This window comes from Lagopus muta, chromosome W (assembly GCF_023343835.1).
Source record: "Lagopus muta isolate bLagMut1 chromosome W, bLagMut1 primary, whole genome shotgun sequence".
In the NCBI taxonomy this organism is placed as follows: domain Eukaryota; kingdom Metazoa; phylum Chordata; class Aves; order Galliformes; family Phasianidae; genus Lagopus; species Lagopus muta.
In genome coordinates, this window is record NC_064471.1 from 1170585 (window position 1) to 1186110 (window position 15526).

The 15526-nt window shown below is 47.3% G+C and overlaps 3 protein-coding genes across 3 annotated transcripts in view; all 3 read left to right on the top strand.

The window, feature by feature from the left end:
* Positions 1 to 3956, top strand: part of LOC125686430 (uncharacterized protein K02A2.6-like) — a 377153-nt gene extending 373197 nt beyond the window's left edge. The window contains exon 2 of the mRNA XM_048930398.1: positions 3628 to 3956. The gene's annotated coding sequence lies outside the window, so the exon portion shown is untranslated. The remainder of the gene's footprint in view (positions 1 to 3627) is intronic.
* Positions 1 to 15526, top strand: part of LOC125686408 (uncharacterized) — a 418931-nt gene that overhangs the window by 381613 nt on the left and 21792 nt on the right. The window lies entirely within an intron of this gene.
* Positions 1 to 15526, top strand: part of LOC125686433 (uncharacterized) — a 247675-nt gene that overhangs the window by 132304 nt on the left and 99845 nt on the right. The gene's annotated exons all lie outside the window — the stretch shown is intronic.

The following is a 15526-nucleotide window of genomic DNA, read 5'->3' on the forward strand; positions in this document are numbered from 1 at the left end:
TATACTTTTGCCATCGCCCTTCCTCCCAGAGAGGTTTCATCCTTTTGGCTTGTTTGATGATGGCACATGTTTCACAGTTATGAATAACCTGTGCAATGGCATCCATAGTTAAGTCCACCCCTCGGTCTCTAGCCCATTTGTATGTTGCATCTCTCCCTTGATGACCTGAGGTCTCATGGGCCCACCGAGCTAGAAATAATTCACCCTTGTTCTGCCAGTCCAGGTCTATTTGAGCCACCTTAATTTTGGCAGCTCGGTCTACCTGATGGTTATTTTGCTGTTCTTCAGTAGCCCGACTCTTGGGCACATGAGCATCTACATGGCGCACCTTCACAACAATATTCTTTTTTCGGGCAGCAATGTCTTTCCACAGTTCTGCATCCCAAATAGGTTTACCCTTTCTTTGCCAGTTATTTTGCTCCCACTGCTGTAACCACCCCCATAAGGCATTTGCTACCATCCATGAGTCAGTGTAGAGATAGAGCACTGGCCACCTCTCCCGTTCAGCGACATGTAAGGCCAGTTGGACAGGCTTTATCTCTGCAAATTGGCTTGATTTGCTTTTCCCTTCAGTGGCCTCTGCAACTTGTCGTGTGGGGCTCCACACAGCAGATTTCCATCTGCGATGGTTCCCCACAATACGACACGATTCATCTGTTAACAGGGCATATTTCTTTTCATTATCTGATAGTTCATTGTATGGTGGGGCTTCTTTAGCACGAGGTGCCTCTTCTGCTGGTGGTGTTCCAAACTTTTTACCTTCAGGCCGGTCCATGATGACTTCTAGGATTCCTGGACAACTGAGGTTCCCCATCCATGCTTGTTGAGTAATCAACGTTACCCACTTAATCCAAATGGCATCAGTATGATGGGTGGAGGGAACCTTTCCTTTTAACATCCAGTTCAGCACTGGCAGTCGAGGTGCCAGAAGCTATCTCTTGTTTAATCTGCTGAAAAGCCTGCTGCTGCTCAGGACCCCATGTAAACTCATTCTTCTTCCGTGTCACCTGTTAAAGTGGGCTTACAATGAGGCTGTAGTTTGGAGCATGCATTCTCCAAAAACCCACTACGCCCTGAAACGATTGTGTCTCTTTCTTATTAGTGGGGGGAGACATGGCAGTGATTTTGTTGATCACATCTGTTGGGATGTGACGACGGCCATCTTGCCACTTTATGCCTAGGAACTGAATTTCCTGGGCAGGTCCTTTCACTTTGCTTCGCTTAATAGAGAAACGAGCACGGAGAAGGATCTGGAGTATTTGCTCTCCTTTCTCAAAAACTTCCTTTGCTGTGTTGCCCCACATAATGATGTCATCAGTGTACTGTAAGTGCTCAGGAGCACCTCCCTGTTCCAGTGCAGCTTGGATCAACCCATGACAAGTGGTCGAGCTGTGTTTCCACCCCTGGGGCAAACGGTTCCAGGTATACTGAATGCCCCTCCAGGTGAAAGCAAACGGTGGCCTAGATTCTTTGGCCAAAGGAATGGTGAAAAAAGCATTAGCAATGTCAGTGTTGGCATACCACTTAGCTGCTTTTGACTCCAGTTCATATTGGAGTTCTAACATATCTGGCACAGCAGCACTCAGTGGGGGTGTGACTTCATTCAGGCCACGGTAGTCTACCGTCAGCCTCCATTCTCCACTGGCTTTACGCACTGGCCATATGGGGCTGTTGAAAGGTGAGTGAGTTTTGCTGATCACTCCCTCATTCTCTAATTGACGAATTAACTTCTGAATGGGGAGCAAGGAATCCCTGTTGGTGCAGTACTGCCGCCTCTGCACCGTTGTTGTGGCTTTCGGTACCTGTTGCTCTTTCACTCGTAGCAACCCCACAACAGACGGATCTTCTGATAGGCCAGGCAAAACAGACAGCTGCTTAACACCTTCTGTGTCTACAGCAGCTATTCCAAAGGCCCATCACTACCCTTTGGGATCCTTAAAATATCCCCTACTGATGTAATCAATAGCAAGTATACATGGAGCCCATTGGCCAGTCACAATAGGGTGCTTTTGCCAGACTTTACCAGTGAGGCTTATTTCGGCCTCCAACATAGTCAGTTCTTGGGAACCTCCTGTCACCCCATGAATATAAATTGATTTTGACCCTTGGTGACTCGAGGGCATTAGAGTGCACTGTGCACCAGTATCCACCAGGGCCTTATATTTCTGTGATTCTGATGTGCCAGGCCATCTAATCCACACAGTCCAATAAACTCTATTATCCCTTTCCCCCCCCTGGCTGGGGGCGGGGCCCCTGTATTTGTTACCTCTGTTGTCTGCAGCAACTGGAGCAATCACCTTTTTGGAGAAGTTCACCTTGGTGGTTGATTTACCTTGTAATTCTTTTACCCGTGCTTGAAGTGCTGGAGTAGGTTGCTTATGCCACTTCTTCTATGCCCGTGGTGTCAGGGAAAGGTACAGGGTGGATCCAAAATACCCAACTCTTCAATAGATGGCTTAAGAGCTGGTGCAGGCGCAAGAATTTCGGCTTTTTTGACCATGGGGCAATTTACACTGCACCTGGCATGATGGCTGCTGATGCATGCAGCCTGTCCCCGAGGGGTAAGAGGATCTTAGCTGAAGAATTAGCGGGACTCATTGACAGGTCTTTAAACTAGGAATGAAGGGGGAAGGGGACAAAATAAGGGCTACTGGAGTTGAACGGGTCATTCGAGGTCTTATACCAAACTCAATGGACAATGACGGCAGAGTGCATAGGGAAGGACTAGGGCAGGGGGATGCTGGGGATGCTGCTGTTCTAGAGGATCCTAGATCCCTTATAAAGGTGGCGAGACGGATAGCCCGGCTGAAGTGCCTTTATACCAACGCACGCAGCCTGAGTAACAAACAGGAGGAACTGGAAACTGTGATGCACTCGGGAAGTTATGACCTTGTTGCTATCACAGAAACATGGTGGGATGACTCCCACAATTGGGATACTGCCATCAACAGCTATAGACTCTTTAGGAGAGATAGGCGAGGTAGGAGGGGTGGGGGAGTTGCTCTCTATGTCAGAGATTGGATAAACTGTGAGGAGCTCCCTACGAGAAGCAGTCAGGAACAGGTTGAGAGCCTGTGGGTTAGGATTAGAGATGGGACAAATATAGGTCAGCTGGTGTTAGGGGTATACTACAGACCACCTGATCAAGGGGAGGCTGTTGACGAGGCTTTCTTGCTCCAGATGCGTGAGATGTCTGGCTCACGGGCTCTTGTCCTGGTGGGGGACTTCAACCATCCGGACATCTGCTGGGAAAACCACACGGCGAGCTGCAAGAGCTCCAGAAGGCTCTTGGAATCCATTGATGATAGCTTTCTGGTTCAGGTATTGGACAGACCGACCAGAGGCGAAGCGTTGCTGGACCTGCTGCTCACCAACGCCGAGGAGATCATCAAAGGCGTCAAGGTTGGAGGCTGCCTGGGCTCCAGCGACCACGCCCTGGTTGAGTTTGTGATCTCAAGCAATGTGGGCCTGGCAAAAAGCAGGACCAGGACACTGAACTTCAGAAGAGCAGACTTCAAGCTACTCAATGGATTGCTGGCCAAGATCCCCTGGCGCGCTGCCCTCAAAGACAAGGATGTTGAGGAGAGCTGGCGGCTCTTCAAAGATGCCCTCCTGGAAGCACAAGAGGTCTCCATTCCTCTGAATAAGAAAGTGGGCAGGCGAGGTAGGAAACCGGCATGGCTCAGCAAGGACCTGCTGAGAGAACTGAGGGCGAAGAAAGGGGTGTACAAGCTCTGGAAACAAGGCTGTGTCACCTGGGAAGAGTACAGGAATGCCGTCCGGACTTGCAGACGTGGGATCAGGGAAGCCAAGGCGCAGGCAGAACTGAACTTGGCAAGGGACGTGAAAAACAATAAGAAAACCTTCTACAGGTACATTGCCCAGAAGAGACAGGCCAAAACGGGCGTACCTACTTTGGTAAATTTAAAAGGAGAACTGGCTTCAACAGATGAAGAGAAAGCCGAGGTGCTGAATGAGTTCTTCACCTCAGTCTTCACTGGTGGCCAGGATTCTAGTCTTTTTCACGTCCCTGAACCCTGCATCCCCAAACCTCTATGTGGGGACCAAGGAGGTAAATCCCTCCCCACTGTAAGGGCAGAGCAAGTCCGAGAGTGCCTCCTTAGACTGAATGAATACAAGTCTATGGGGCCGAATGGCGTGCATCCCAGGGTCCTGAAGGAGCTGGCTGAGGTGGTTGCCGAGCCGCTCTCCATCATATTTGAGAAGTCATGGCTGTCAGGTGAGGTCCCGGACGACTGGAGGAAGGGTCATGTCACTCCCATATACAAGAAGGGGAGCAGGGAGGACCCGGGGAACTACAGGCCGGTGAGTCTCACCTCTGTGCCTGGGAAGATCATGGAACAGATCCTCCTGGACAACATGCTCGATCACATAAAGAATGAGCATGTGATCCGAGACAGCCAGCACGGCTTCACCAAAGGAAGGTCATGCCTAACTAATCTTGTGGCCTTCTATGATGGAGTGACGGCATTGGTGGACGAAGGGAAGGCGACCGATGTCATTTACCTGGACCTGAGCAAGGCCTTTGACATGGTCCCCCACCACATCCTCATCTCCAAATTGGAGGGAAGTGGATTTGATGGGTGGACGACCCGATGGATAAGCAATTGGTTGAAAGGCCGCAGACAGAGGGTGGTGGTCAATGGCTCTATGTCCAGGTGGAGGCCGGTAACAAGTGGTGTCCCCCAAGGGTCTGTCTTGGGACCGGTGCTCTTTAACATCTTTATTAATGACATCGATGAGGGAATTGAGTGCACCCTCAGCAAGTTTGCTGACAACACCAAGCTGAGTGGTGCGGTTGATACGGTGGAAGGAAGGGATGCCATTCAGAGAGACCTCGACAGGCTGGAGGGCTGGGCTCAGGTGAACCTGATGAGGTTCAACACGGCAAAGTGCAGGGTTTTGCATTTGGGCCAGAAGAACCCCAGGCACCTGTACAGGCTGGGAGGAGTGGTCCTTGAGAGCAGCTCGGCAGAGAAGGACCTGGGGGTCCTGATGGACGAGAGACTGAATATGAGCCAGCAGTGCGCTCTGGCAGCTTGAAAGGCAAATGGGATCCTGGGCTCCATCAGGAGAGGGGTGGCCAGCAGGGACAGGGAGGTGATTGTCCCTCTCTACTCGGCTCTTGTGAGGCCCCACCTGGAGTACTGTGTCCAGGTGTGGAGCCCTCAGTACAAGAAAGACATTGAGATTTTGGAAAGGGTCCAGAGGAGGGCGACTAAGATGATCAAGGGGCTGGAGCACCTCCCCTATGAGGACAGGCTGAGGGAGTTGGGCTTGTTCAGCCTGGAGAAGAGAAGGCTGCGGGGTGACCTCATTGCAGCCTATCAATACCTGAAGGGAACCTACACCCAGGAGGGGAGTAAACTCTTCAAAAGGGCTGACAACAGCAGGACTAGGGGAAATGGTTTTAAGTTGAAGGAGGGAAGATTTAGGTTGGATGTTAGGGGGAAGTTCTTTACTAGGAGAGTGGTTAGGCCCTGGAACGGGCTGCCCAGGGAGGTTGTGGATGCCCCGTCCTTGGACGTGTTTAAGGCCAGGTTGGATGGGGTCCTGGGCAACCTGATGTGAGTGTGTATGTTTGGTGGCCCTGCTAGGCAGGGGGGTTGGAACTACATGATCCTTGAGGTCCCTTCCAACCCGGGTGATTCTGTGATTCTGTGATTCTGTGAACTGTGAGTTAGTAGTCTTATAGTCTATAGCCTTATAGTCTTGTAGTCTTACAACTACCTGTGAAGCCATGATGAGGCGCAGGCTGGTGCTATATGTGTTTCCTTGTCCTTAGGTTGATGCTGCAAATAAGAGGCAGAGGACCAAGCATGCAGTTGAGACTGTCCTGTTAGACTGTCCTGATTCCTGCGAAAGCAGCAAGACCCGGGCTTTGCGACACAGACTGCAGCCCCATGCTTTTAGAGACCACAGCTACTGCAGAAAGAGCAAGCGGATCAGTAAGAGAAGTATGGGTATTGCAGAACTGAAAGACCATGACTATTATCTGGTACAGAGGAGTAGCCATCAGGATGCTGTCAATAAAAGGGCTGGCAGTGGTAGCATGACAGAGGCTATCCCAAGTCAGGGAGATTGTCATGCAAGTGCTAGCTGTGCTCATAAGACTGTGGCTAATGTTCACAGGACATCAAAGCAAAACACAAATTTACAAACAAGGTCATTAATTAGTACAGATAAACCAGTTTTTTGGGGGGTGTAACAGTAAGCAAATGGTTTTAGCTCTCAAAGACCATGATTCTTTTCAAGCACAGGAGTAGCAGGCAAGATGGTGGTGACAAAAGTGCTGGTGGGGCTGTTAGTTCTGAGGCCTTAGCATACAAGTAAGCAAAACAGAAAAAATAGACTCATAGAATCCTTAAGAGTTGGAAAGGACCTTTAAAGGTCACCTAGTCCAACTCTCCTGCAACAAACAGAGACATGCACAGCTAAATCAGGTTGCCCAGGGCTTGATCCAGCCTTGCCTTGAAAGTCTCCAGGGATGGGGCATCAACCACATCTCTAGGCAACCTGTTGCAGTGCCTCATCACCCTCACTGTAAAAGACTTTTTCCTTATAGCCAACCTAAATCTACCCTCTTTAAGCTTGAAGCCATTTCCTGATTCTGTGATTCTGTGATTCATATCTTCTCCATGGTTACGTAGGTAATGCCACAAGTCAAAAGGTGACGTGGTCTTACTGTTGTCACTTGTTTGAGCAGGAGGACCTGTTCTTTTGATAGCTGAGACGATGGATGACACTGGCTTGGAGGAAATCAAGTTGATCAGCCCCTCAAGTAGGCTGTTTTGGGAATTCTGATCTCCATTGGTTGTATCTGTTACCACCATGGATTCATCAGCATCAGGCACGATTGATAGTTTGTCTATTATATCTTCTTGTTTGTTCTCCATTCTGTCCAGCTTTTCAGATACTTTTGTAATGGCTGAAATACAAGCTCATAGAGGGCTTAAATGTAACTCAAAGTCTTGAAGTTTATTAGCCAACTCATTTATAAGGGGTCTTCTTTACCATCTGCCATACATTGCTGCAAATGTACTGGTGTACCTCTCTGGTGCAGTCTTTGTGAATGTACGCCACGTATTTGGTGTACACCTGGCTCTCTCAGGATCATGCTCTTGGTCTGGCTCATCAGGAATGTAATCAGGGCTATGTAGTGTTTCCACCACAGTATATTCTTTCAAATAACGGATGCCTTCTTCCATATCAGCCCATTTCTTCTTCTCAGGCATCAGATCGTCTTTGAAGGGGTATCATTCTTTCACAGCTAACCACATCCTCTTCCAGAGGGTGAAGGCCTAGTTCTGGCATGTACTAATACCTCTGTCAATGGCTGAGTCCCTAGCAATGCCACCCAGTTGGCGAACTTCTCTACTATCTAGCCACACACTCTTGGCCCCATTGTCCCAACATCGAAGTAACCAAGTAGCAATAGGCTCATTTGGGTGACGTGAGAAGTCTATTCTCAGACTTCAAATTTCATTCATTTCCAGAGATCGATCAACAGTGGTAACAATATCTTGCTCACCTCTTCCTCTGTCAGGACTTCTTGTTGCCCTCGTAGGCGTTGGTGACCGTGGTCTTACTGAGGGCCCCTCCCCTGGACTCAGAGGTGCTTCTCTTGGACCTCGGAGCCTCTCCTCTCGACCTCTTTCCTCCTCTTTCTTCTGTTCTAACTGAGTCGAGATTCGCTTCGTTTTCCGTCCTCTTACAGGGGCAACTGACATCAATTGTGGTGCCTCCTGTGGTTGATCAGGTTGGTCAGTTCCAATGCTCTCATCCTCCAGTTCAGCTTGGAGCTTGTTTCGTTCGATTATGACAGTATCTAGCTCAGATTGGAGGGTGTGTTGTTGAGATTGAAGATTGTTGAGTTTGGATTGCAGGGAGTCTCTCTCAATTCGGAGGGCATCTCTCTCAGATCGGAGGTTTTTCCTCTGGAGCTGGAGACTCTCTCGCTCATTTTGAACTGTTTCCCTGAGACTCTCCCTTTCAATTTCAGAAGCTCTCTCTCTCTCCAGGATAGTACTGAATAAGGCCCGATAAGCATTAGCCAGGCCCCAAATCATATGTGCCTCCTCAGAACTGCCCAAGCAGCAACATTCCTGCCTTAAATAGCTGTTTAGACTCTCGGGGTCTTTCAGGTGTTCTGGAGTAAAGTTCCATGAGACTGAAGATTTCCATCTGTGTAAAGTCTCTCCCAGACCTCTCCACACTCCCTGCCACTCAGTATTCTCTGGTTTTGGGGAGGACATCCTCAAAATATAATAAATACTAATACTGAGCGAAACGATGAGCAATACATTCAGGGAGATTAGTAATGCGACTAGGTGTTCATTCAAAGTATGAATGCAGTATGCAGCCCTTTAGGAGTCAGTTTGACAACAGAAAGCATTTTTTTTAATTATTTTTTTTTATTATTATTATTTTTTTTTACAGAGGCAAGATAGTAAAGCTCAGAGTTTACAAATATCCTACAATACTGGCAGTCCGCCTGGAGTTTTCAAGGTCACGTTTTCAGAGAGTAGCAGTGAAACAGATAAGCTTTCCCAATGAAGCTCTCCTAGAACAGAGAGTCTAAACAGCTAGAAAGCAACTGTTGCCCGCATTCTCCACCAAAAATGTCAACGGTTTATGGGCTGGTCCGGCCCAGTTCCGTGACCAGGAGGGCGGAGGGATCTGCGGATCTGCGCCTCTGGTAAAGGGGAAGCAGGGGACCCCAAAATACTTGAAAACAACAGCACTAATCTGAGGTGGAACAAATGATTTTACTAAATATAGTATTAGTAAAATACAATGAGAGAGAGAGAGAGTCTGTTTGAATTGTGTAGACCTCACCACAGTGCTGGGGTGAGAAGTGCAGTCCAGTTGAGTGACTGAAGAACAGACGGCGAAGTGCAGATGGCAAAGCGCAGGTGGCGAAGCGCAGATAGCGAAGCGCAGACAGCGAAGAGCAGGCGAAGAAGAGAAATCAGGTGACCTTGCATGGAGTTATATCCCCTTGCTGACCGCAAAGCCTCCTGGGGAAATGTAGCTCTTCTCCGTCGGACGAACATTCGGCAGATATCAAACCCCACCCCCAGTGCATTACATGATGTTACGGTGTGGAATACTGATGACCAAAAATCATAAAACCATGACAGATATCCCCTATCATGCACCAGCTTCTGGTAAAGTTGAATGCTACAATGGGTTGCTAAAAACCATGTTGAAAGCAATCGGTGGTGGAACATTTAAGCTTTAAGCTTAACATTTCCAGCTTCTGGGAAGGGCAAACCTCTTCGTGGAACTGTTTTTGCCCAGGGACCTGGGTCCATTTAGTGGGGTGATGCAGAGAAATGGGCATGTTCAGTGTGTACCACAAGGGAATTTGATGTTGGGGGAGTGCAGTCAGCAATTACGTATATATATATATGTTTGTGTGTGCATGTTTTCAATGTTTGTTAATTTTTGTCTGTTTGTATATATATTAAGCATGATGTAGTGATGTAGAATAAGGGGTGGAATGTCACGGTTTTGTGATTGTGTATTCCACATCATAACATCATTTGGGGCACTGGGACTTTAACTGTTACTGCTCAAGTCCTGGGTACCTGCCCTGAAGAGAAGAACTACATTCCCCAGGGGACTTTGCGGTCAGGGAGAGGAGGTTTAACTCCTGGCAAGGTCACCTGATGTGCTCTTTTTCGTCCACTCTTCTTCGTTGGCTCTCCTCCCGTCACCCTGCTGCTCAACTGGACTGCGCATCTCACCTCAACGTTGTTGTGAGACCTATCCACCCTTTCAGACATTCTCTCTCTCATTATATTTGATTTATTAGCTTCAATTCTGATTATATTGTATTATAGTGTGTTAACTTGCATTCCGATAATATATTTAGTAAATGATTTGTTTCTCCTCAGATCAGTGCCGCTGTTTTTAATTCTTTTGGGGTCCCCTGTTTCTTTTTTTTCCGGAGGCGCAGATCTGCGGATCCCTCCGCCCCGCTCATCACGGAACTGGGCCGAACCAGCCTGTAAACTGTTGACACATATTCATTGTGTTTGACAGCTGCTTGCTCTACAGGAGACTGCATTAACCAGGAAGACCCTTCAAGAGGGTCATCTTCTACCTTCATTTGAGATTTGTTTACTGGCCCGTCACATTCAAAAAGCAGTTCGCATTTAAGGGTCCTTGTGGTAGTCCCCGTAACCCCTTGTCAAAAAGACACTTTCAGTGACGCATAATTTGTTTAGTTTTTCTAATTAGCGGTCCTGGGCTGCATCAAAACAAGTGTGGCCAGCAAGTCAATGGAGGTGATCCTGCCTCTCTACTCTGCACTGGTAAGGCCTCACCTGAAGTACTGCATCCAGATGTGAAGTCTTCAGTACAGGGGAGAATTAGACCTGTTGGAGTGTGTCCAGAGGAGGGCCGCAAAAATGATCCAAGGGATGGAACACCTCTCCTAGAAGGACAGGCTGAGAAAGCTGGGGCTATTCAGCCTGGAGAAGAGAATGCTCTGAGGTGATTTGATAGCAGCCTTCCAATATCTAAAGGGAAGCTACAGGAAAGAAGGGGACAGACTCTTTAGCAAGGGTCAGTGGTGATAGAACAAGGGGAAATGGCTTCAAGCTTAAAGAGGGTAGATTTAGGTTGGCTATAAGGAAAAAGTCTTTTACAGTGAGGGTGATGAGGCACTGCAACAGGTTGCCTAGAGATGTGGTTGATGCCCCATCCCTGGAGACTTTCAAGGCAAGGCTGGATCAAGCCCTGGGCAACCTGATTTAGCTGTGCATGTCTCTGTTTGTTGCAGGAGAGTTGGACTAGGTGACCTTTAAAGGTCCCTTCCAACTCTTAAGGATTCTATGAGTCTATTTTTTCTGTTTTGCTTACTTGTATGCTAAGGCCTCAGAACTAACAGCCCCACCAGCACTTTTGTCACCACCATCTTGCCTGCTACTCCTGTGCTTGAAAAGAATCATGGTCTTTGAGAGCTAAAACCATTTGCTTACTGTTACACCCCCCAAAAAACTGGTTTATCTGTACTAATTAATGGCCTTGTTTGTAAATTTGTGTTTTGCTTTGATGTCCTGTGAACATTAGCCACAGTCTTATGAGCACAGCTAGCACTTGCATGACAATCTCCCTGACTTGGGATAGCCTCTGTCATGCTACCACTGCCAGCCCTTTTATTGACAGCATCCTGATGGCTACTCCTCTGTACCAGATAATAGTCATGGTCTTTCAGTTCTGCAATACCCATACTTCTCTTACTGATCCGCTTGCTCTTTCTGCAGTAGCTGTGGTCTCTAAAAGCATGGGGCTGCAGTCTGTGTCGCAAAGCCCGGGTCTTGCTGCTTTCGCAGGAATCAGGACAGTCTAACAGGACAGTCTCAACTGCATGCTTGGTCCTCTGCCTCTTATTTGCAGCATCAACCTAAGGACAAGGAAACACATATAGCACCAGCCTGCGCCTCATCATGGCTTCACAGGTAGTTGTAAGACTACAAGACTATAAGGCTATAGACTATAAGACTACTAACTCACAGTTATTGGGAAAGGAATCTCCTCCACCACCACTCACTCTCTGCATTACACTTACCTCAAAATCTAGTTGGGTCTTTTCTTTATTGTCCCCATGCACATCTTCTTCCAAAGCTGGCATTTTGTTCCGGTTTTCCATTTTCACAGATGGTGTTGCCTGTCTTGCAGCACCATGCAAAGCCCAAAGTCTGCCCTAGTAATCCTGCATGGTCACCCTGGTGGGTTGAGCCCAGATGCAGGGGCCTCTCAGCCCAGCTCACAGGATCAGTCTCTTCTTTGCACGTGACAGGAATTATGCCAAGGGTCCCCTTGGTAGGACTTCAAGGTGGGATCCATAGTCCTTGGGCATGTTCTGACTTGCCCACGCCTGCTCATCCTTTGGGTGCCCCTCCCCTATCCTCCTCCCCCTTCCCCTCCCCCTGCCCCCCCACGCGTCTGAACTTGTTCTGCAGCCTGTTAAAGCGGAGGAACCCAAACATGACTTTTGCTTTTGTTTAATTACTTTATATTCATATTTTAAAATTAGTCATTCAATTGATTTATTACGTAATTTTTTTGTAAGGATACGTGTAATATGAAAATGTTTATTCTTCGAAGTAAAATTGTCTGACCAAAGGCCCTGCAAAACTGGATTGAGGAGGAAAGGGTGGAGAACAAACAAATTTTGATCAATCAGTGTTTACAAAGACAATGACCAGAAACAAACCCGATGAAATGCACTAAATGATTAAGGAAAAGGAGTAGTGTGAGAATGTTTATTCCAGCAGGGCTATCTGATTAAGTACTGCTAAACTGGGACAAGGAAAAAGGGAAATGCAGCGTCTGATGCACGGACTCAGACGTGAACGATCAAAATCATTTTTTACAAGTTCTCACATCACTTATATACCTTCACAAGTTTTCTTTCTCTAGCTTTCCCATCCTCCCCTACAACTTTCCCATTCACTTTTACCGCAGATTCGCACCTCTGGAAAAAAAGGAAACAGGGGACCCTAAAAAGGGGTTGGACTCGATGATTTCTGGAGGTCCCTTCCAACCCCTACAATTCTGTGATTCTGTGATTCTGTGAAAATAGTTAAAAACAGCGGAACCAATCTGAGGAGAAACAAACTAATTTACTAAGTATATTATCGGAATGCAAGATAACACACTATAATACAATATAATCAGAATTGAAGCTAATAAATCAAATATAATGAGAGAGAGAATGTCCGAAAGGTGGATAGGCCTCACCACAACGCTGAGGTGAGACGGGCAGTCCAGTTGAGCAGCAGGGAGATGGAGCAGCGCCCATGACAAAGGGCAGGTGAGAAAGAGCGCATCAGGTGACCTTGCCAGGAGTTAAACCTCCTCTCCCTGACCGCAAAGTCCCCTGGGGAATGTAGTTCTTCTCTTCTTCTGGGCAGGTACCCAGGACTTGAGCATTAACAGTTAAACTCCCAGTGCCCCAAATGATGTTATGATGTGGAATACCGAAAGACAAAAATCACAAAACCATGACACTCTGATATACTGATTTTGAATGATCACTAAAATTGATACAACAAATGCTTTTAGAGTGCTCACAAACATGCGTTTGGGCTAATAGAAAATTAATGGTCATACAACTTTATGAAGTTGCATGTCAGACAGAATCAATATTAGTGGGCAAATGTGCTAGAGTATCACTAGGGGCATTTCTTTCTTTAGACGGCTAACAACCTAACTTGGTAAATGTGGCTAATGCTTGAGCAGTACTGTTTCAAGGTGCATTTGGATCTGAGAGGCAGGATGTCGCAGGAGCAGAGAGGCAAGCAAACTATGCATTCAGACCAGCAGAGAGTGTTATGACTTTTAGTCAACATACGCGCCTGCGCACAGACACACACATAGGCATCCATTTTAGACAATCCTGTAAGTGGGAAGCAGAAACTCCCTAAGCTAGTGCATTATTACTTATTGACCCTTGAGAGACACCAAACTGCTGAAAAGGAGAGAGAAGGAACATGCTGGTGGTGGATGTGATAGGCAGTGCCAGCAGGGCATCCCCTGCTTCAAAGTGAACTTTTCCCTCTCTCACCCATCACAGATTCTCTCCCGCTTTTATTCTTCTCAGGGTCTGAAGGGTATTTTCCATTTGTACACCGCATCCGCATGGCCAGTGCATGATACAGAGCCCAAGTGGAACACCTGCTTGCAAAACAGAATAAACTACCAAGGTTAGCTCTCTTAGCATGCGCCTTTGTCTCAAGTGATGCATGGCCATATTTTACAAATCCTGATTAGTGGGATGAAAGAGAGTTAATCATTCTATAATACAGGGTCATCCCTTTGCCTGGGATTCCTTTCCAGGTTTTGTCTTCGCAAATTAAGAAAAGGCTGATTGATAGGCTGATAGCATCATAACCAAGTGTTACTAATACATTAAAAGAGCTATTCCTGTAGATTCCAGCATTGGTAACATCAAATCCTGTTCAATTCACATTTGATCTACTACTAAAATAGAAGAAGCACACAACAACCTAGATAATGCCTAATAATTCTAATTCTTGAGACTGCACTGATAACACAGGAAAATCACCCACTATGTCATAGCATTACTAACGCTGCTATTTGCAGTACAACAAGTTACAAAGCAATACCGATAAGTAAGAAGCACACAATCCCAGTCATTATAAAGGCTGGATGCTATTTTCTGCCTTGAGATGAGGCCGAACGCATTGTGCTGGAACCCACGTAGGGCCAGTCCCTGTGGAAACACAAGCATATCCATGACCCCAAGTTACCAGTGGTAAGGGACCTTCCCAATGGCCTGTGGCCATATTCCGAACATTAACCATTGGACGTTCCTTGAGCATTGGGGAGGCCCCAAAATGACGATCCACACGAGTTGTATCTGTATGATCACAATTCAAAAAAATTCAGCAGGGCTATCTGATTAAGTACTGCTAAACTGGGACAAGGAAAAATGGAAACAATAAACAAACACACACGCTGGGACATAGATCTCATAAAACAAACATTAAGACAGTGTCAAGAAGCAGCCTTGCCAGTCTCACAAATTGGTTTGCCATCCAAAAAACCGGGGGTGGACATGGCGGATGGGACTAGGAGTGGTACACAAATTGATAGAACTATACAAACCCACGAAGGCATGTACAGAGGAAGGGGAGCAGGGAGAAATAAAGAGGAGGGTAAAGAGAAAAGGATATGAAAGGGGCCAGTTGCACATAAAACAGGGCCAGTCAGTATACTTGTCTGGCTGAGCCCTACACCTCATCACTGCAGTCTGCCCTAACTTCTTCTATCTTCTCATTAAATCTTTTTTCTTCTCTCTGCATAATCCCACTCTATACCATGTGTATGTGTGCTGCAGGGACTAAGTGACAGATACTGGTAAGACCTGTGTGTATGGTTGGTGCCAGCTGCTGAAGTCAGACCCAGAGGTATCGGTGCCACTGGCCTGTGGTGTCAGCTACTGGAATGAATGGGGGTCCTAGTGTCAGTTGTTGGAGGGGCCATAGCTCTCTGGATCAAGGGAGGGTCCTACAGACTTTGATCCTGGGGTGCCAGCTACTGGAGGGATTGGCGAGAGTGGACTGGGTGCCAGCTGCTGGAGTCAGACTGAGGAGGTAGGTGACCAACGACTGGAGTGAGTGGGATCTCATCATGGATTGACGAGATGTTTTGAGGGTCTTTAACCTCCAGACACTGGGAAAAGACCATTGTGGTTCCTTGGACAGTTGGACTAGATGATCTTTGAGGTCTTTTCCAACCTTGGTGATTCTATGATTCTATGAAAACCAGCTACTGTTAGGGACTGGCGTGAATGAGGTGAGTGAAGGACTCAGCACCCGTGGCTGGAACAGGACAAGAAATCACAGTCTGTGTGGCTTGTGATGGCTTCTGGGGGAGGGGTGTGAAGTGCCTGCATCTTCTCCAAACCTGGTGCACGTGTGTGTTCACTAGCAAACTTCAACTTGGATTAGCTAGTGGGGGACTT